The sequence below is a fragment of the Lytechinus pictus genome, chromosome 5, assembly GCF_037042905.1.
Source record: "Lytechinus pictus isolate F3 Inbred chromosome 5, Lp3.0, whole genome shotgun sequence".
Classification (NCBI taxonomy): Eukaryota; Metazoa; Echinodermata; class Echinoidea; order Temnopleuroida; family Toxopneustidae; genus Lytechinus; species Lytechinus pictus.
This window is the reverse complement of record NC_087249.1, coordinates 17,540,146-17,562,183: the sequence shown is the minus strand read 5'-3', so window position 1 is coordinate 17,562,183 and position 22,038 is coordinate 17,540,146. Positions and strand designations below refer to the sequence as shown.

Sequence of the window (22,038 nt, the reverse complement as noted above, 5' to 3'; positions counted from 1 at the left end):
AATTGATAGAGGGTGGGGAGGGGTTAGATGTTAAGAGGATTCTTAGATGATTCTTAAAAAAAACCAATGAGAGCTATATGGCGTAAATGGAATAAAAGAAAAAAAATATGCCTACCATCTGTCTCACTTGTTATTGACCAGATTATAATCATGAGAAAATTATACACCCACAATATTATGCTACTTGAACGAAATCTAATAGCTTCTTAGTAAAGCATCCGCCAATCAGAAAGGTTATTCGACGTCATTATTTTCCCATTGAGGAGGAAAGGGCATTCCATCTGATCTGCCCCACCAACGGACATGCGCAATGCTCATGATTATTGCATCATGCGCACTTATCATCGCATGCGCAGAACATTCTTATGATTATCGCATGTGCAAATCATCTTAGTTTAGCTGAGTGCGATTTCAACTAAATCAATTTTCTTGTGATGCGATCCGATTTAAATCCCATCGTCCTTGTCCGAGCCCGAAACGCTCCAGAGATATCATTCGTGTTTTCTCCGTCCAGTTAACGGGTGTCATTCAGATATTGAACCGATCTAAAAAGACGAGACATCACATCTTTTCAGGTAACAAAACAAATTTCAAGCTCACATTTTAGTTCTTTTTATCTTTAAATAATTTTATTTTCGGGGTTCATGTCTGCACATAATTTGGCCATATTGTCTCTAATTATATGACCCCCCATTTTAATGCCGCTTGATGTAACTTATGTATGAATGTCAAGCCTCAATAGCTTTCTATTCAGTGACGCAATGAGCCGAAAAAATTGAGGGGGCTCGATATGGCGTATCGCATAAAATTGATAAGACGTTGCGAGCGAGCAAAAATTTCGACATTTTTTTAAAACAAAAATCCAAGTTTGTGATAGATTTTGACAAATATTCACAAAATAATATCATACTTCACCCTTATTCCTTTCCTTTTTCTTTCCCTTTTTTCTTGTTCTTGACAAATTTGGGGGGCAAAAGCCCCCCCCCCCCCGTACGCCCATTTTTCTATTGGTCTTCCATTACTGCTTTGCATATTTTTCTAAATATTTCAATATGTGTAAATGCATAAATTAAGTTAAAGAGGGGAAATTGACGTGTCATTTAATTTTAATGATATTGTTCCTTTTAAGTTGCAAAATTACACTCCTCTCAGAGTGAGACAAGCGACCAATCATTTTGGAGTGGGATTAACATCTTTTGAGAGTGCATTAATAGCTCTTTCTGGAGTGAACAGTTTGTTTTTTGATACATTATCACTCCAGAGTGAGTTATAATTCAGTCTCCAAAACGACTCGCCCATCGTCTCACTCTGGGAGGAGTGTGATTATGGACCAGATGAGCTCTTTTGCATTTACGAATATTTATGTATCACTCTTAAAGGGAAAGCCCAGGCTGGAAATATCTAATCTAAATAAATAGAGTAAAATTCAAAGAGCGAAATGCTGAAAATGTCATCAAAATCGGACAACAAATAACGAAGTTATTGAATTTTAAAGTTTATAAATGATTTGTGAAAACAGTTATGTGCACATCGTCATGAATATACATTAGGTGGGCTGATGATGTCATATCCCCACTTTCCTTTTTCTTATGTTATTACATGAAATCATAATTGATTCATTTTTTCCTACATGTGTAAATGATGTGTCTTTATTATGATGAAATACGTTGCGGCAATAAATAACTAATGCACCTAATCAGTTGTCAATCCAATTGTTTTAGTTCTTGGTAGGAAAAATTTGAATAAACCTAATTTCATATAATAAAATACAAAAGAACAAGTGGGGATATGACATCATCAGCCCACCTAATGAATATTCATGAAGACATGCCAAGAACTGTTTCACCCGAATAATGCAAATCATTAAAATTCAATAACTTCGTTATTTGCTATCCAATTTTGATCAAATTTTCAGCATTTTGCTCTTGTGAATTATACTTTATATATTGAGATATAAATATCTCCAGCCTGGACCATCCCTTTAAATATATTAACACAAGAATTCATGGTAAATTGGAACTGGATTCTTGTAAATATTTAACTTCTACATCTCACTGGTCATCAGAACCTGACTGGAATTGCATGCACACAGTGTAAGCACTTTCTCCACTCCCTTGGGAATGTTCTAGCAAGTGCTTCCAAGTACAAATAACAAGCATGATCTAGTGGATTTCGCATTCTATGTTATGAGGTGCATCTTATTTTCCTGGATAGAGAATGGTAAAGCCAAAATGTACATTAAAGCATGGACCCTATCACAAACTCGGGCAAGTAATACTTCGCGCTCGCATTCAAGCATGTTGGGAGAGCTAATATTCTATTAAGAGGGTAATATGGGGCTTAATATATCCTGTTCTATTTTCATTATGCAAAAATTCTCCGCTCGCGATTCAAGTTTTCTTTATTTTCTTTTGGGGTACGCACCCTGCTCATTATCACCAAAAAAAATGCAGAATATTAAAAGAAAAAAAAACTCAGCTCACCATACGCGCTAGTATTGAGACTAATGGGATATGCATCTTCATGAATCTTAGTTTGTAGACAGTCCTTAGCAAGTCCGTTTTCAAGTCGGTATATTAAAGCTTCCTGCTTTGCGCTCACATTGATTGTAATATAGTACGCATTTTTTATGATTACAGAAAAAAAAAATTATCAGAGTTTTAAATTTTCAAGTGTGAATACATGAAACGTACACAAATTTAAGCTTGCGCTTCGCGCATTCGCATTATTTATTTAGGCCTTATGAGATACATCGTCTCATTTGTAAGAATAGGGCTGAGACGTTCTGAAAACGTTAGCCTTGAGTTTGTTATGACAGTGATTTCGCTCGGCTGCGTCAAACTCGCGAAAAATATTACACCAAAGCAATCATTTGGTTTTAAGTCAAACAAAATTGTGCTACATTGGAATTTAATTTAAAAAACAATCGTATCTCATTAGCAATAAAAACTTAGCCTCCAGTTTACAACTTGCGTCAATCACACCACTCCGAACATGTTAATAATGAATCAAAAATTGTTTTCATGTTATGTATGATTGTTACGTAACCACAAAACATTCCACATCCAATCTAGTTATACGTGGTTATGAGCTCAATAATAATTGTTGAGTAACTTACCGTAAAATGCGTTGGAACCCACTAAAGCTGAATTTCTGCGATTTTAGTGTGTTGTAAGTGAACGGGATCCAGTTCATCAAACCTTAAATGCAGATGAGCGAGTTTATATTTAAGTCCATCCAGGCATCACTCTTATTCATGTTAGCGTGTTGGCCGCCATGACCATGATTATGAGCGTTGACAGCCGCGTTCGCTTTATATCAGTCTACATTATAAGAGACTGTAATACGTGAAAAAAGAGTAACTCCAGCAATCCATTGGAATACTGTTCTCAGACGTAGCTCAAAATCTCATTTTCGATGCGTTGAATTATTCAGGCAAAGTATGGTTCTTTGTAGAAACAATACTCAGTTCAGTTTCGATCAAAATAATCATCATTTCGGGCCAAAATCATATTAAGTTTAATACAGTAAACAGCAAAGTTTTTCGCCCGAAACATTTCGATAAACAGGATAGCGCCCTTTTTCCTCTCCGCTTCATGCTTCACCAGGGTGCTTCACACACATTCCTTGTACATTTGAATGCAAATCATTTTCTGGCACCATGGAAACAGTCTTTGTCATGTTCCGAAGATTGGATTCTTCTAATTACATGATAATGATATGTTGAAATAAACTTGACCTTAAAATACGATACTATCAAGTTTCTTCAGATAACAAGTTATTGCCCCCTTGAGGCCTCAAAAAGCCTACAAATGCAAAAATCAGCTTTTAGCGGCCAATTGGGAAAATGTGGATGAAAACGTTTTTACCCCCCCCCCCCTGGAAAAAATCTGGATCCTACTGACAAAAATATGTGCCCGCCCCCTCGAAAGTATAAGAGTTCCGGCGCGCCTGCATATCGAAAAATATGCAAAGTATTGTCCACCGTCAACACAGCAAAGCTGGACACTCCAGTTGGCCGCCATTTTAACCTCCCCAACCACTCCATCACTGACATGATGCTACAGGGCATCGAATCTTTAGGTACCCGTCCTGACTCAGTCCGTACTAGCAGGGAGAAGCTCTGGATGAGACGACTTCGCACCACCCAACCTCATGGCCTGAACATCCAAGAGGGGAACGACTGATTTTTCTTTCCTATCCACTTTCAATTTATATATACATATAATTTTCCCCCTCAGCTCTTTTGAATAGTTACATTATAGTTTCTTACTCTACTTTCCTCCCATATCTCATACAAGCTCAGCTCCAATTTTTCCTTCCTTATTCAGGCGATATAATAATTATTATATATATATATTTGTTTTTTCTCCACTCACCTCTTTTAGATTTACCACATTTGCTTATTTTCATGTATACTATGGTTTCTTCATAATACACCCCCTCTCTTCTATATTTGCTTTTACCTTTTTAGGCAATCTGCTTCCTCTTTTTCACATCTACAGGTTTTTTTTTTCTTTTTTTTTCCCTACTATATAGTCTTATGTTTTTTTCCCGTCACACCTAGTGGATTACAATATCAGTTTCACCATATGTGTATTTTATATTTTTTCATATACATTTCTTTTTTGGATATATTTATATACATATCACTTATAGATACATATTTACACTTACCTTCTTCTCTTAGTTTGTTTAATGCTTTATCATATATACTTATATGTCTTTTGCACATTATCAGTTGTTCCCCATTCTTTTCCTTTTTTCCCCCACTCTTATGCACCAGTTTATTAAGCCTTTCTTTGTAACCTGTTTGACTCACCTCTCACTAATTCTCTTGTTTTTCATCCCATTATCACTGTTTTGTTCCAGATCCTGTTTGATGTTGCCTGCCTCATTATTTTAATCCCTCTTGGCTTGAGGTCTTTTACTGGCCTTACTTACACTAACTTCCCTTTGTGTCTGCCTACTCCTTTTCTTTCATCCCCTTCACTAACCTGATTGGTCTTCTCTACTCACTAATGCCCCTTTTGTCTCCTTGTTTCTAGTGTTGCTGTAGCTTGTTTGTGGTCTATATTATGGTTGTTCCACTTTATATGTTTGTCATTTTGCCTCCGACGAAGATTCTGCTAGGATCGAAAGCTTAGGCCCCTTTTTGACTTTCCAAAGTATTGTCGTTATATTTGTTTTCAAATATTCATATTCCATCTAAATTATATATTCGACGAACGTTTGCAAGTGTGTATTTTAAAGAAAAAAATAGTAAAAACAAAAGTCCCCGTAATTGAAAAAACACAATGCCTTCATTGCTGCTCGTTTTTAATCAAGACTGAGCAGAATTAGAACTAACGTTTTTCCATCATTTGTCATGATACGGGCATATATGAGTGTGTGGGGGGGGGGGGGGCACTACAACGACCAGAGAGGATTATCAGATCAAAATCTACAACAAATGCTCTCTTGCGACTTAGAATTTAAAGGCCACATATAATTATGCCTCCCTTTCTTAATTTTTTGCTCATGTTACACGACTGATCATGGTTATTTTCTTTTTGCCCTACTGTGCCCGAAAGAACTATTTATGTACCAACAATAATCATAACGGAACGCAGAAATTTCTTTTCCTGGCGGGGATGAGATGTGTGAAAGTTTTCGAAGAAACTCAAGAGAGGGAGCAAAGCGACCGAGCTTTTCATGGTGACACTTTTACAAAAGAAATTTAAAAAAACAAAGGATATAGAACATGTAGAAAGGAGGGGGGGGGGGAGAGAGAAATTATTTTGTTTGGTCTATTAATAGAGCGGGTTTCCATTTCAATTCATGGCAAGGAATATTCCATTGGGAAGGGATCAAGCAAAGTATCTAGAATTCCTGGTTTCTTTGAGATCTCGCCTCCACACGCTTCGGGGCACTAGGAAGTGACGTTAAGACTGAAGGATTACATTTGAAAGATTAATTAAGTTCACATATTTAGCCCTTTCCCTGATGTACTTTTATTGACAGCTCGTTATACATTCTTTTTCAAGCTGTTATCGATCGATATTCAGCGGGGCGCGCCCAGTGCACCACTTCCTGTTTTTTTTTTTTTTTTTTTTTTTGGGGGGGGGGTTGTCTCAGTAAGAAAACTTCTTCACATCTCGTATAACTTTCAACCTCTCAAAGGACAGGTCCACGCAATGGGGGTTTATGGGGGCTCATAGTCATGATAGTGGTGATAGAGGCATACAGGTACGCGCATATGGCAAGCCGTTTGAACATTTATTCACATTTTCTGATATCCAGAATTAGATTTCTTGATATCAAGACTTCATTTCTTGATATCAAGAATTCAATTCTTGATAATTTATTAACCACATATAAAATCATTTTTTTTATATCAAGAATTCAATTCTTGATATCAAAAATTCTTTTTTTGATATCAAGAATTCATTTCTTGATATCAATAATTCATTTCTTGATATCAATAATTCATTTCTTAATATCAAGAATTCACTTTTTGATATCAAGAATTTATTTCTTGATATCAATAATTCATTTCTTGATATCAATAATTCATTTCTTGATATCAATAATTCATTTCTTGATATCAATAATTCATTTCGTGATATCAAGAATTCAATTTTTTATATCAAGAATTCATTTCTTGATATCAATAATTCATTTCTTGATATCAAGAATTCATTTCTGATTTCGAGCGTTAATGTATTGCAAGAAATCATTCTGATTTTTAACGCAAATGTAATGCACGAATTCCCTCACTGGTACCGAGCATTAATGTATGTCAAGAATTGAATTCTTGATATCAAGAACTAAGTGGGTTTAGCCCGAATATTGTTAGCCCATCAAATGATTAGACCAACCGTCAGTAAACCGTATGATGCAGGGCGATATGTAGAATGATATCGATATTAGATTATACTCTAAAACAGAAGAAAGATTCTTTCTAGATATTTATCATCTATTTTAGGTAATATACTTACTGGCCTAACAGAGCAAAAGCAAATTTTAGAGTCTTATCCATCAATAGAATTGAACACTTATACCTTTCAGGATTGCTTGGCCTTGAACTGTTTTTTAGGCATTGCCCCAATATAACAGGCCTATGATTGTATAAGCAAAATGCCTTTTTAGTTTCCCTGCATATCCGCTGTCGTGATTGTTGTCGTAATTGCAATAGATGAATCTTTTTTCAAAAGACCATCGGCCCGTTGAATGGGGAATGTTTTGTGTTCTAAGTGCGTATAAACCACCATCTCGACTTCTTTTGTGCTATTACTCAAAGATTTCTTTCATCATGATCGAGTAGCGATAAGCATGTTATATTGCATAAATCATCTGATAAAACGGTGATCACCAGCATATCATCGTCATCATCAATATCATCTTTCATAGTCATTATTATGAACATGATGAATATGATTATGAATATAATGTATGTTATAATTGAGATTGGACAATAGGAAATAGATATGAAATATATAGTGAGTGATAAGGGTGATGATGAAGATAATAATAATGATGATTATAATAATAATAATATTTATAATAATAGAGTGATATTATCGGGCGTGATAGTACGAATAACAGTAATGATAATATTGACGATTTAATAGTAACAAATGAAGATGGTTGTTATATTTTGCGGTAGTGAATCGTGTATAGTACGCATCGAGACGCATTTTTTCCTTTATCATGGTTGTTATAAAAAGATTGTCACAATTAACCTAAAATATGTAGATCCTATTTCAGTTTTCAGAGAAAAAAAAAGTTTTCAAAACGTGAGAGTGGAGGGCCTATATTCAATTTTGGAAAAGTTTGCGGGTTGTCAAGTATGATGCAATCTCGAACATCAACGTGATTGCGTGTCGATTTTCGATGCGATTTTTATTTAAACCGAATATCATCATCATCAACCCAGTGTCCATCAATATACTTATAATAAATTTGTGTGGATTTTTGCGATATTGAAAACATTGTAATATACGAGATTCTTTTAATCTGAGAGTACTGTAACATCCGAACTGCAAGCCATCCCGGCTACAACCCCCAATTACATTTTCAACTCGTCGGCTATTTGATTTTTGGATGATACCAGCATAGAGCTATTAAAGCTTAATTGAAAAGATTGTGAAAAACAACTTTTTAATTATCTTCTTGATCACGACCTTTTTAGCGTCGATCAGTTTGCTTTCTTACCAAATGATTCACAGTTTCTTGTTTACATAATTATAGGGTAGTTGACGACTGGTATGAAGCATTATTTAACGAACATGGAGATCTTGGAGTATGTTTTTTGGATACGTAAAAATGTCTTGATTCAATTGACCATAATCTTTTTCATTTCAAAATGGAGAAATATGGAATTCATAATATCCCTTTGGAATGATTTAAATGTTACCTTTGCAACAAAAACAAACTGTATATTGCCACAGTTTATTATCATCCTACCAAAATGTTACCGTTGGGATCCCACAGGAAAGTGTTCTGGGTCCGATATTTGCTTCTAATAATGATTAAAGATATCTCTGAAAGTGTAAGTGGCACATTTAACATATTTGCGGATGATGTTGTTATCAATAATATTGGTCCAAATACAACAACAATAAATTTTGATATGCAAAAAAAAACCTTTTTTCAGATAAAATAAAAAAGTGTTATGACACTAATCATCTTACATTTAATATTGATAAAACAAAAGTCATGATGCTCAAAAATAGATCCACCGATAGGCTTCACTTATTCATTGATGATAAGCCAGTAGAATAAGTCAAAACTGTTAGATATCTTGGAGTCAAAGTAGACGAAAATATTAAATGGAATTCACACATTGCTCAATTGTCGAAAAGCTTAGCCTATAAGATTTTTTTTCTTTTGGTAAATTACAACAAATCCTATAAATAAAACCCTATCGAATATATTATACAAATCCAATATTCAACCCTGTTTCGACTATGTACTACCAGTCTGGGGAAACGAAATTGGTTCAAAGGCACTCTCAAAACTTTACACACTTCAGAAACGAGCCGCCCGATATGTACTGGAAAATTTGAGTTTATAAATTATAGTGGGGAACAGATCGTTAAGGAGATTATATAAGTGGACACTTATTGAACAAAAAATGGCCCCATCTCGCTTATGTAAACAAAATTAAAATGGTTTGTAAAAGACATGGTGTTAGAACACGTAATTACAATACACTAAATGTTGTTCCACCCTAAAGGGATGCTCCAGGCTGAGAATATTCATATCTCAATAAATAGAGTAAAATTCACAAAGCAAAATGCTGAAAATCTGATCAAAATCGGATTACAAGTAACAAATTTTATTTCCCTCGTGTCAGAGGTTTTTATTCATTCAATTGCCAAGTTAACATGTATTAACATTCAGGGTCTTAGAGACAACATCCGAGATGTCGTTTAAAAGAATGTCATATTTAAACACATGCCATATAGAATAACTGTTGTATGGTTTACCTTGAAAATAATTAATCATATACATCAAATAGATTGCATATTGAGCTTACACAAGGACTGTATTTATATCTGTTACTTTTTCATGTGTGAAATCAAAACCAACTATTACTAATTTTTCGTTTAATATGATTTTTTCTTTAAACATTAAATTAATCAAATCCACAATACGTTTCCAGAAAAGCTTTACGCTTGGGCATTCTAAAACAACATGAACAAAAGATTTTGTTGTTTTACAGAAAATACATAAGTTGTCTGTTACAATTGTCCACCTCCACAAGTTGTATCTAAACGGTAAAATCCTATGAAGAGTTTTGAAGTTGAGTTGCTTTATTTTATTGTTTTTCAATATCTTAAACTTAAATTTCAATGTGTCTTTCCATGCAGTCAAAATCAATTGCAAGGTTCAATTTACCTTCCCAGAATGTTAAAGCAGTCGGTTCTCTTTTCTTAAACTCACACAATAAACTATAGAAATTGCGAGCCTTCATTGATAGTAGTCTAATAAAATCAAGCGTTCTAATTTCGAATACGTCGCTTCCGTATTGTGAATTTGTTTCATCGTTATCTGCATAACTTATGTCTAGAATTCTTTCGATCCAAATTTTTGGTATCGCATTTTTCAGTTTCGAATACTTAAAGTCAATTAACAAAGAATTTGAGCCAAGCTCTCGACAAATATGTTCTCTTGGCCGAAATCATCCATTTTCTACAATGTCATTAATCGTTATAATGCCTTTTTCAAACCATTTTTTTTTAAATAAAGGTTTTCTATCATGTGTGATATTACTATTGTACCACAAAACTTGATTTTTAACATTTACAATATCTGGAAACTGAATATATTTAAGTTCACTCCAAGTTATGAGACAGTCTATATAAAAGTCGGGTACCTTTTGTTTTACGCACAACTTTAACATATCTTTACTGAAACAATTTGTTTTCAAAAGTAATAAAAAAGGACATATTTTTTCAATCCAATATCTAAACATAAACTTCCACGGTACATCATTATCATTTTCAAAGAATCTACTCAACCATGATAAATGTAAGGATTGGAATTTAGATTTCAAATCTATCATTCTCAGTCCTCCCCTTATAATATCATTAATCAAGACTGCTCTCTTGACTTTTTCTCGTTTTGAATTCCATAAAAAATTATACATCAGTTTATTGAGATCAACAACTAGTTTCTGGGGGATTGGTAATACAGAGGCAACGTAAACAAATTGAGAAATTACTAATGATTTAAGAATCAAAACTTTACCATAGTAAGTTAAATTTCTCATTTTCCAAAAACTTAAAATTGATTTAACTTTTTGAAGTTTCATAAACCAGTTCAGTCGTTCAGACTCTTTTTTTATCACTTGTTAGATACATTCCTAATACCTTGGTCACATTTGCTCTACGGCCGCCGTACGGCGAGTCGAAAACAGCCGTTTTAACATTTTTTTGTGTCCAACTACACATACACAGTAAAAACGCTGTTTAAGATTTTATACAACGCTGTTTATTATATGAACCTTACAGTATTTGTTTAACCGTTTAAACAATCATGTTTAATTTATTGACAATTAGATATTGAAAATTAAACTTTGTTGCTAAAGATTTAAACAGTTGTTTAAACTGTTTAAACAATTACTGTAAGGTTCATATAGTAAACAGCGTTGTATAATTTAGGTGGTTTGAATTAAAATTGATAAAACGGCTGTTTTCGACTGGCCGTATACGGCCGCCGTAGAGTAAATGTGACCAAGGTATAAGTACTTGACAGGTTCATCATTCCATTTAATACCTTCAATGAATGCATGTTGTTGTTGCATAGTGACAGCATTTGTTTTAATCACATATAGGCTTTGGCCCAGCAAAGAAACCAAAAAGTTTTACTTCAAGACATAAGTTGGCAGATTGAATGTTGTTTAAAAAGAGAACAGTGTCATCTGCAAGTTGAGATATCTTAAATTCTTTTGAAATACCAGTTTCAGTAGATACTACAGTGATACCACTGATATTAATATTCTGCTTTATTTTTAATGCCATAATTTCAACAACAAGAATAAACAATAAAGCTGACAGAGGGCAACCCTGTCTAATTCCTCTTTTTATTTCAAACTTTTTCGAAATCCAACCATTACTCATGACACTCCCTCCAACATTTGCATAAAGGACCTTAATCCATGTAATAAAAGATTCTTTAAATTTAAGTTTGTATATTTGAAATATAAACTGATGGGTAACCGTATCGAAAGCTTTTCGAAAATCAAGAAAAGGAAAAATGCCTGGGTGATTATTATAATCACAATATTTAATAATATCGTTAACAAAACGTAGATTTTGCATAGCAGAGCGCTGTTTTAAATAACCTGATTGATCAAAAGAAATCAATTTATCTATAACACCTCTTAATTTTGTACACAATACTTTTGCTGCAATCTTATAATCAGTGTTGAGCAATGATATAGGTCTCCAATTATCTAGACATTGTTTATCACCTTTCTTGTACAGCAAAGTTAATATAGCTAATTTCTGAGTTTCTGATAACTGTTTTTGAATAAAACCTTCATTAACACCAGCTATTATAAGGGATTTAACATCGTCCCAAAAATACTTTAAAAATTCAACAGATAAACCGTCACTACCTGGCGACTTATTGTTTCTCATAGAAAATAAAGCATTACGACATTCTTCCTCAGTAAGTATACCTTTGCATGACAATGCTTCTTGTTCTGTTAACGTAGGTAATATACATGTAGTTGAATCTAAATAGTCATCAATATCATACGATTCAACTTCATTGTTTGTTTCAGAGTATAAACGTTTATAATATTGAAATATTTCCCCAAGAACAGATTCCTGGTTTGTAATACCCCTTCCATTATTTTTAATAGAATTAATTCATTTTCTCTTTCCGTTTCTCTTTTCGCTTTCAAAAAAATATTTGGTTGATTTTTCACCATGCTCCATCCACTTTTGTCTGGATCTGATGAAAGCTCCTTTACATTTATATGTTAACCATTGGTCTAGTTGAATTTTTGTTCGTTCTAATTCAGCTTTATTTTCATTAGATGGGTTTTCATCAGTCTTATAACTATTAATTGAATCGAATTCAGATTGTAATTGTTTAAAAGTTTCATTATTTTCTTTCTGTTTTTGTTTCGAATACTTGATTGTGTATTCTTTAATTTTTATCTTACACATGTCCCATTTCATTTGAGGATTCATATTAACATTTTTCAGTATAAATTTTTTAATCAAACTTTTCAGATTTTTTGTATAAATAACGAAGTTATTGAATTTAAAAAATTCGCATTAATCCGGTGAAACCGTAATATAGGCATGTCTTCATGAATAGTCATGAGGTGTTCACTGATGATGTCATATCCCCACTTGTTATTTTGAATTTTATTATATGAAATTGGGTTTATTCAAAATATTTCTACCAAGAGCTAAAACAATAGGATCGACAACTGATTAAGTGTATTAGTTATTTATTGCTGCAACTTATTGCATCATTTATTGGTGACACATCATTTACATCATTTATGAAAAAAATGAAACAATCAATATTTCATATGATAACATAAGAAAAATATAAATGGGGATGTGACATCATCAGCCCACCTAATGAATATTCATGAAGACATGCATATAGATTTCTTTCATATTATCCTTGTATTTCTTAAGATACTACGTCAATTTTCACCTCATGTTGGCTGTAATACACAATTATTATGAACATATAATTATGAATGTATTTCTATTTTCATCTTTCCTTACTTTTCATGGTATTACCCATGTTCCTATACCCTTCCGTTATTTCCGGGAAGTATTTGTAATCCAAAGTTTTTGTATATTATAACCCTTACTTATTATTTTTTTTAAATGTACAATTCCCCTAGGAAATTACGTTGCTAATATTTGTAATGATCCGAACTCTTTGATATTTTTTTGTTTTAGACACACGTTATTACTTTATTGTTAATGTTTTCACCCAATTTTCAATATATTTCCCACAGCACCACTAATTAATTCATTACTTTCATTTTTAGTGAGTTTTTTTATCAGTGAATAAATTATACAATTAGTATTTTATATCTGTTCCGTTCTGATAACTTAAACATTTCAATTATATTCATGTTATCATTTTCATATGTAAAAATATTTGTTTATGTTACCAAGCATTGCGTATGTATTTTTGACTCAGATTTTGAATTCATTTTCGTGTATGATAATTTTTTTATGATGATTTTTGCAGTTATTTTTACTCTGTTTTCATCTGGTCATTGAAGAAAAACAGCTTTATGCCGATATGTTGTAGTATAGCTGGATAAATATATTTTAAAAGATAAATAAAACATCTTTCGGAGCGTATAGCTCTGGTGGAGAAAGGAGGTACGTGACAATTAAGCAGTCTATCTATTCACAAATAAAAGGGTCTTAATTAGACCTTAATCAGGCCTTTGGTGATTACAAACTCAAATATCAATAAGACAATGTCGGGAAAAGATTAATGGATTAAGTCATATGGGAGTGAATCTATAATGACTTGCGGTTGAAACCTGCAAGATATACATTCATTCGGGAATCAATTAGCATGATTAGTAGTATGATTAGTATGATCATCAAATTTCACCGCCAATCCCGTTTTGCTGTGCTACGTTTCTTTTGTTTATGATAATAGATACCTTTATTAGGGGCTCTCGAAGGACAGCGGGTGACTCTAATTGACGGTGTCTGATGAAGAAAATTTGCTTCTTTAGATTCACAAACCACTTGTTAGAAACCAATCGTTAATACGCAATTTATAAAGAATTAGTTATGATGACATACGTGAGGTTTGTCTAATACATTTCCGTCTTTTTTCCAAGATATTTTCTCGTATACTAAAACAATCCTTCTCATTTTTTTTTTTTTTTTTTGACGATGAAACTATCCGTTGAAGAACTCTCACAGACGACTTGGTTCATCATTATACAGATCTTCTGTTAATTCTCCTTCACTTTTGTCCCCTTTGTCACCTGCTTCGTCTTTTGCTCCTTACTGCTGCGGTAATCGGACTTTTGACACACAAGATACAGTGGCAGATCTACCGGGGGGGGGGGGGGTTAGGGAGTTTAAACTCGCCTTTTGGGTCTGCCAAGTAAAAAAAAAGTAATGACCTACGTTTTGGATCCAACCCTAAACGACCTTCATTGTATAGTGAACTTTTTTCTTTTCTTTTCTTTTTCTTTTTTGCTTGTCCAATTTCTCGGAGAGGCCACCTCCTTGGAAAAAAGCTAGATCTGCCCCTGGGAGGCGGAACTACCTGTCCTGCCTCACACCCGCTTCTTCCCCTCTATCGTCATGGTCAGTCTTTTTTTATTGCTTGTTCACGGGGTAAATCTAATCATAAATCCTTTTTACAGTTCACAACAATCTTTTTTGACGATTTCATAAAAAACATCTATTTTATTCATTGGTATTTAATTTGTTTGATAGCAGCACAAAATATTACTATTCCTCACCTTCATAATTTACCCTTTGTACATATTCGAACTCTTAGCAGCGTTAGGAATAGGAAGTGCCAAAACGGGGGCACAATAAACAGGCACTACATTGAAAACCGCCACTCTTTTAAACTTTCAACAGCTCTTTTTATTTATTTTGTTTTACAAATTTGAAAGATCATATTTTTATAAATATATTAAAAAAAATAATTTCACCTTCTATTGCACTTTTCATTGTGAGCGATATATTACCAAATGTCCCGTAAGTACAAAGATCTGTTCATTATTGCATGTCATTTATGTACTTTTATTAGTTACAAAATTGCGTAAGTCTGATCGTTTGATATCTAAAATTTGGTGTTAATTGCAAATAAAAATTGTATATACATATAAATATATATATATATGATTAAAAGTTATAAATTAAAACTATGTAATATATATATTACACCTTACTGATAGTAAGATGCATTATTTCAGAAACTTTGAATGCATTTTGAAGATTTTCTCCTTTACAAAATTATTACACCTACCTACACCAACTTTATGTTGTTTCCTAGCAATAATTATGGTAGCTGCATTTATATTATTTTAATATTTGGGACTTTAGACAATTTATAAGAATTTTATTGCCATCACAATTTTTACATAAGGCATCATTGATGATAACAAATAATTAGATCCATTTGCTTTGTGATCAAATAGGAAAAGCATGAATGAAACTAACTTCGTCATACATTTTCAGAGTATCTAAATCTAGCAAAGTGTATGAAAATACGTTAAATTATGGAAATCTTATATGTCAAAATGGTTTCATTACGCTAAAAGGTTCATCACATTACAAAAAGGTCACATTTTTGTTTTCTAACACTTTTGTCATAATTTTTTTTTGGTATGCAGTATAAATTCCACTTTGATGTTATCAGTATGAAGTGAATATAAAAACAGTATTTTTCATCCACTTCATATTCATCCGTAAAAATCCGTAGCTATCCGTAACTGTCCGTAGATATCCGTAACTGTCAATAGATATCCGTAACTGTCCATAGATATCCGTAACTGTCCGTAGATATATTCGCCGATAGAGGTCTTTCGCTCAGGGACGTACGGACGATTCAAGAACAGAGTAAATATCTTGTCACATGCCTGTCACATGACAAAGAATAACTAAGAAGCCTTTGTCGAAAATTGGTGAACCTAGTTTCAGAGCTGACGAGAAATTGCAAATGACGTTTTCCCCAGAAACAAGGACCAAACTACTGTTATGATTCACCAGTGTTTGACGAAGACTTTTGAGTCCTCCCGGGCTTTTTCTGTATAGCAGTACGTTGTGACGAGCATTATTCTGTTCTTGACTCATCCGTGCGTCGGTATAGCGAAAAATCCCTACCCTGTCTGTGTTCACATTTTGATATGAAAGAGACCCAAGATGAAAGAACACATCAGGTGTTAATGTGTCTAGAAGTGGACCCAACTATTCATTTTTGACATATTACCTATTCAAATCTTTCTCCAGTATATTTCTTAACTATTTATAATGGGGAAGATCAATTACCAAAACAATGCTCGTTTGCACCCTACAAGCTGCATATTTGAACTTTTTAATCTGCATAATACTTGACTATTTCAGGGGCGGATCCAGCTCCCGCCAATAGGGGGGGGGGGAGAATTTTATTTTCACCCATATTCTCCCCGATCGGCCGCTCAAAGTTGAGTTGTCCCAGTGGTGTAATGAGCAAACAATTTTGAGGGGGCTCGATACGGCGTATCGCGTAAAATGAATAAGAAGTTAAAAGCGAGCCAAAATTTCGACATTTTTATTTCAAAAATCAAAGTTTGTGATAGATTTTGACTTAACATTTGGAAAATAATAGGCCTATATTTCACCCTTAACCCTTTCCTTTTCTCTTTTTTTTTCTTGGTCGTGAAAAATCGGGGGGGGGGGGGGGGCAAAACGCCGATGTCCTAACAGTCATTTCTTAGCTTTATTCTTAGAAAACGACATAAGAAGTGTAATATTCTCATAAGCCCTATTTAAATAGTGTGAGCGCGAAGCGCGAGCTGAAAATTTTTGGATTTTCATTAGGTATTTTGTACTGAAAATTAGATATTTTGGGCAATTTTTGTGAACCTGAACAAGATGCGTAGGCCTATGTAACTATAATAATTACTGCGAGCGCAAAGAGCGAGCAGAAATTTTTAACATGGGTTCTGGCTTGATCGGAAAGGGACCTGTTAAGGACATTTTGCAGTTAGCCATTAAGACGATAAATATTTTAACTATTAAATAATGCGAGCGCGAAGCGCGAGCTGAAATTTTTGTGGCATTCCGACCTTACAAACTGACATTTTATGCACTTTTTGTAATCATTAACGGTATAGGAATAAAACCAAACAATTGATGCGAGCGCGAAGCGCGAGTGGAAAAAAAATTGAGATTTTTTTTTTAAATGGGCACTCTATTCACGTTTTGTAAATCATGAAAAAGGATGGGAAATTTGGTATCTTCCTACATTAATAATGCGAACGCAAAGCGCGTGCAGAAAATTTTTGATATTCTGATCTGAAACTGGATAATTTTAGCACGTTTTGAATAAAGATCAATCTGCGTATCACAATAAACATGTGTGCGCGTGTTTTTTAGAGTTAGACGGAATCTAGGCATTCTGAATACATTTAATATTTTATCATGAAAATCTAAATCACTGTGTAGGGAAATTGTGAAGTGGATGTGGATAGCACTTAGTAAATGATGCGAGTGCAAAGCGCGAGCTGATATTTTTATTATTATTTTGACCTAGGACCTGGACATTCTTAGGCCTAAGGACATTTTGCCATCATATGAAAATGATGACTATCTTCCTATTCCTCTTCCTAAGCGCGATATGAAACTTGTCGGTATTCCTTTCTGAAAAAGGGACTATTAAGTTATTAGGAATTCATGAAAATTTTATTATCATATTCTTATAATGTAATAAGCCTAATGGGTGAGTGAAATTTGTTGACATTGAAGCCTGAAAACTGGATATTTAAGCACTTTTGTAATCATGAATATGATTTACGAGTTGATATATTTTCATCAATAATGCGAGCGCAAATCGCGAGACGAAATTTTTAATAAACTGTCATAAAATGGGAATTTTAAGTAGTTTATTGTAAAATTAATATATAAAGAATCTTATCATGCTTATGGAATAAACATAAACAATATGTAGGCCTACTTGGCAAATAAAATAATGCAAGCGCACAGCGCAAAAAGCTGCAAATGATATTCACACAATAAAACGGACATTTTACAGAGCACTTAAAATATCAATTTGTATATCAAACAAAATAATGAAAGCTCGATGTCTGAGATGAAATATGCTTTGTAATGACTTCAAAACTTGATATTTTAAGCTACATTATCAGCCTATTAAGCAAGATATGTAACCGAACAAACAGGCTTTGCGAGCGCGAAGCGCGAGCGAAAATTTAATATAGTGACATGAAATATATGTTTCAATTATTTCCAAGTCTTCTCCTGACTTTATTTTATTCACCCGTCTCCCTCCTCTTATTTTTCCACTTCTTTTCCCTCCTTTCTTTCCCCTTCTTTTTCTTTTTCTTTCTTTTCCCCCTTTTTTAATTTTTTTTTTGCTCCGCCAATATCATTTCTGCACCCTATACGGTGCTTAATATAGGTGATTGCACCCTTAAAGGTGCACAAATGAGCGTAATTGCACCCATCAGCACCCCTAGGGTTCAAATTTGAACCTCTATTTCTTAGTCTGTATAAGCAGTGATTTTGCTAGATATTTTGTTTTGCTTGCTCCTATTCTATAAACTTTGACTCACTAACTCGGAGTACCCATGCCATAATTTCTTTTATAATTGTGTTTATTTTAAATGAAGATCTAAATTAGAAAATGGCCTATCATAGAGTATACATTTGTTTGGTTCTTGAAGATGAACAAGGTGCTTTTACCATTTGGAAACAGAATTCAGTAACGTCATTCCACGCCTTTCGGAATTGATTTGCAGTACAAGATGCATAGAAATTTTATTGAAAAGGCATGCTTTATCGCCAGAATCATACCCGGGGTTTTAATATAAAAAATATCAAAACTAGCTTTACCAAGTTTGTGAAATCTATTCAGTTTTCCATTAACTTCTTATCATCAGTTGCTTATTACTTGATATCGATTAAAGCAATGGGATAAGTGGCTTTGTTGCCATGGATACCAATTAGCAATAATAAACCATTTCATATGTTGCATTTGAAGAAAAAAATACACATAATGAAATGAATTCTCCGTTTCTCTCACACTCGCATAAAATACAGTGTGAGCAGAATAATGTTTGATCCATAATGCCGGTTTGAAACCCCCTTTTGAAGTGAGAGCAAAGAAACGGAAACTAACTGCTAAAAGACTTAGTTTGATATATTAAAAAAAAAATCAGTCCAATTTTTTTAAATCCCCCTTTTTACGTTCAAGTTCACCACATAAATAGATTTGATTTGTATCACTACAGACAAAAATCAAGGAAAAACGCTGAAAATTAAATCAAAATCTGGTGGGTGTTTCATGAAAGTTGTCAGCACTGACTAAATTGTCAGCGCTGACTATTTTAGTGAAATCCTTGGTTTTGATTGGATGAGAGACACTGGTCTTTGACTGTTCTATGGTAACTGTCGGAGAAAGACAACTTTTCATGCTGACAACTTTCATGAAACGGTCCCCAGATGTAAAGTAAGAAAGTTAGAATATTTTAAAGTTTCGCATATTTTTACAAAACAGTAATAATAATAGAAGGCATTTGTAAAGCGCCAGCTATCAAGAAACAATCTATTCAGAGGCGCATTGTTGTTATTATCATTATTACCCCGGATGCAGCTCGAGCTGCCTTTCAGCGCTCGTGCATTCAAGGAATTGATTCTGATGGCTACCTATTCATCTCACCTGGGTCGAGTGCAGCAGTGTGGATAAATCTCCTGCTGTAGGAAAACATGTGGTATAAGCGCAACTTCGTGATATGCAAATGAGAGAGCTGATGATGTCGCTCACTATCTTTGTCCTTTTATTATTTGAATTTTACATTTTCAATCCTTACAAATCTGACAATAAGGACCCTCTTGACTGAAACACAAAAGGTTGAGCAATGATAGTTCCATAAGTTCAGGGAGGTAACAAACCTTGTTTCACACGAAATTGAAGATGATATTAAAATATTTCATATGCCATAATTATAATGACCAACACCTGGGTCCTTGTTATTTCATTCATGGAATTAAACCTTTTCTCCAGCATGGATTGTGCTGACTATTACAGCATATTTTTTGATAGTAGCTTTCTAATTATTCGTAAATTTGTAAAATAAATGTGAAAATGATCTTTCTGCATGCATAGGTAGGTCAGTATAACGGAGAGATGCGCTCCTAAAAATGTTGGGCAACATACTGTCCTCACAACAATTGGTTAACATTAACACTTATCCAATTCTGGGTAGTTTTAAACCAATAATGTGTGCTTTGGGTAAAAACTACACAGTATTAGTTGAAAACCAATTGTTGTGTGGACAGAACACTCTAAAAATAATGGGTAAAAATGCTCCATGAGGGTAATTATGTGTCTATCCAACATTAAGCATTTCTTTTGGGCATTTTTATCTATCTAGTGTGATGAAAACTTTGCCCATTCTTAAGTAATTGCTGCTTATTTTTCAACCTTACTGGACAATATGCTTCCCGCATTGGGTAAAATACTGCCCCAAATTAGTTGGACACGTAATTACCCTCGTGTTGGTTAACATTTTATCCATTTTATTTTTACAGTGTATGTTGCCAAGCATTTTAGGAGTGTGGCATCCAGCAATATAGGCCCTACGTAAAACTATCTTTTTTTTTTCAAATGAGAGACAAAATAATGGTCGCCACACACAGATCCGAATGGAATGATATTATACTTTTAACATAATGCATATTACAACTTCCCCAAACGGTTAAGGGAATGTAGGAACTGTATCACGATTTAAATGGCTAGTTATTCGAGCAACGTAAAATGTATCTTTTCGGCAAAGTGACAAGTTATTGCATGAACAGTGAATTAATTCCACCCCGATTTGTCATTCAATTTGTGGGCCCGTCGTGGTCTAGTGGTTCTGACTCTCGTCTTTCAAACAGAGGGTCGTGGGTTCGAATCTTAGCATGGCGTGTTTTCCTTCAGCTACGAATGTATCCACAGTGTGCTGCACTCGACCTATGTGAGGTGAATGGGTATAGGCCTACCTGGTAGGATTAATTCCTTGCATGAACTGAGCGTCGGTGATAGTAGCTCTAGCTAAAGCCGGGGTAATAATAGCGCTTTGAGTCCTCAGACAAAAAGCGCTATTATGATTCTAGCTACTATCATCATTATAATAGCGCTTTGAGTCCTACGACAAAAAGCGCTATTATGATTCTAGCTACTATCATTATTAATATAATAGCGCTTTGAGTTTTCAGACAAAAAGTGCTATTATGATTCTAGCTACTATCATTATTAATATTGTGTCATTTTGTATGTTAGTGGACTCTACACACTTCTCTTGCTGATCGCAGTTGACATTGTGAGCCCTTAGCTTTAATCGAGAGTGTCTACATTACACATGTAATTAGCATGATGCGAATGAATCCAAAAAGGAAATGGCGAGGACCTATTGTCGTACTCTCATATTTAAAGCGGCCATTCCAAACTTCAATACACATGCACATAATAGGCCTATAGGCTGCCACCCTCTCGCAAGCCCCAGTTTTTGGCTGTACACCATTCCGGCAGTGCTACCCCGAGTCCCCGCATAGGCTACCCTGAACGGGCCCTGCACCGTTAACACCCTACACATCCACCCCCACACCACTCTCACTAGTACGAGGTTAGTATGCTATACTAACCTCGTACACCGTACCGAGTTTGACCCTGGATTTTTAAGTAGTCGGCAAACATCGCTTCATGGCAGAAGTAATATTTGCCGAAACTCCTTCCCGCTACTCATCGGGGCTCTTTCCGGTAAGTAGCAATACAATCATAATTTTTATATTGAAATTCAAAATCGAAATCGTACAA

At 34.2% G+C, this 22,038-nt stretch overlaps 1 protein-coding gene across 2 annotated transcripts in view; it reads left to right on the top strand.

The window, feature by feature from the left end:
• The window catches only part of LOC129260441 (trace amine-associated receptor 6-like), a 30,611-nt gene that overhangs the window by 4,257 nt on the left and 4,316 nt on the right, over positions 1-22,038 (top strand). Inside the window, exon 1 of one of the 2 annotated variants that reach the window (XM_064099390.1) lies at positions 21,896-21,981. The exons of the other annotated variant lie outside the window; for it this stretch is intronic. The gene's annotated coding sequence lies outside the window, so the exon portion shown is untranslated. Of the gene's footprint in view, positions 1-21,895; positions 21,982-22,038 lie in introns of those variants that run through there. 2 annotated transcript variants of the gene reach the window in all.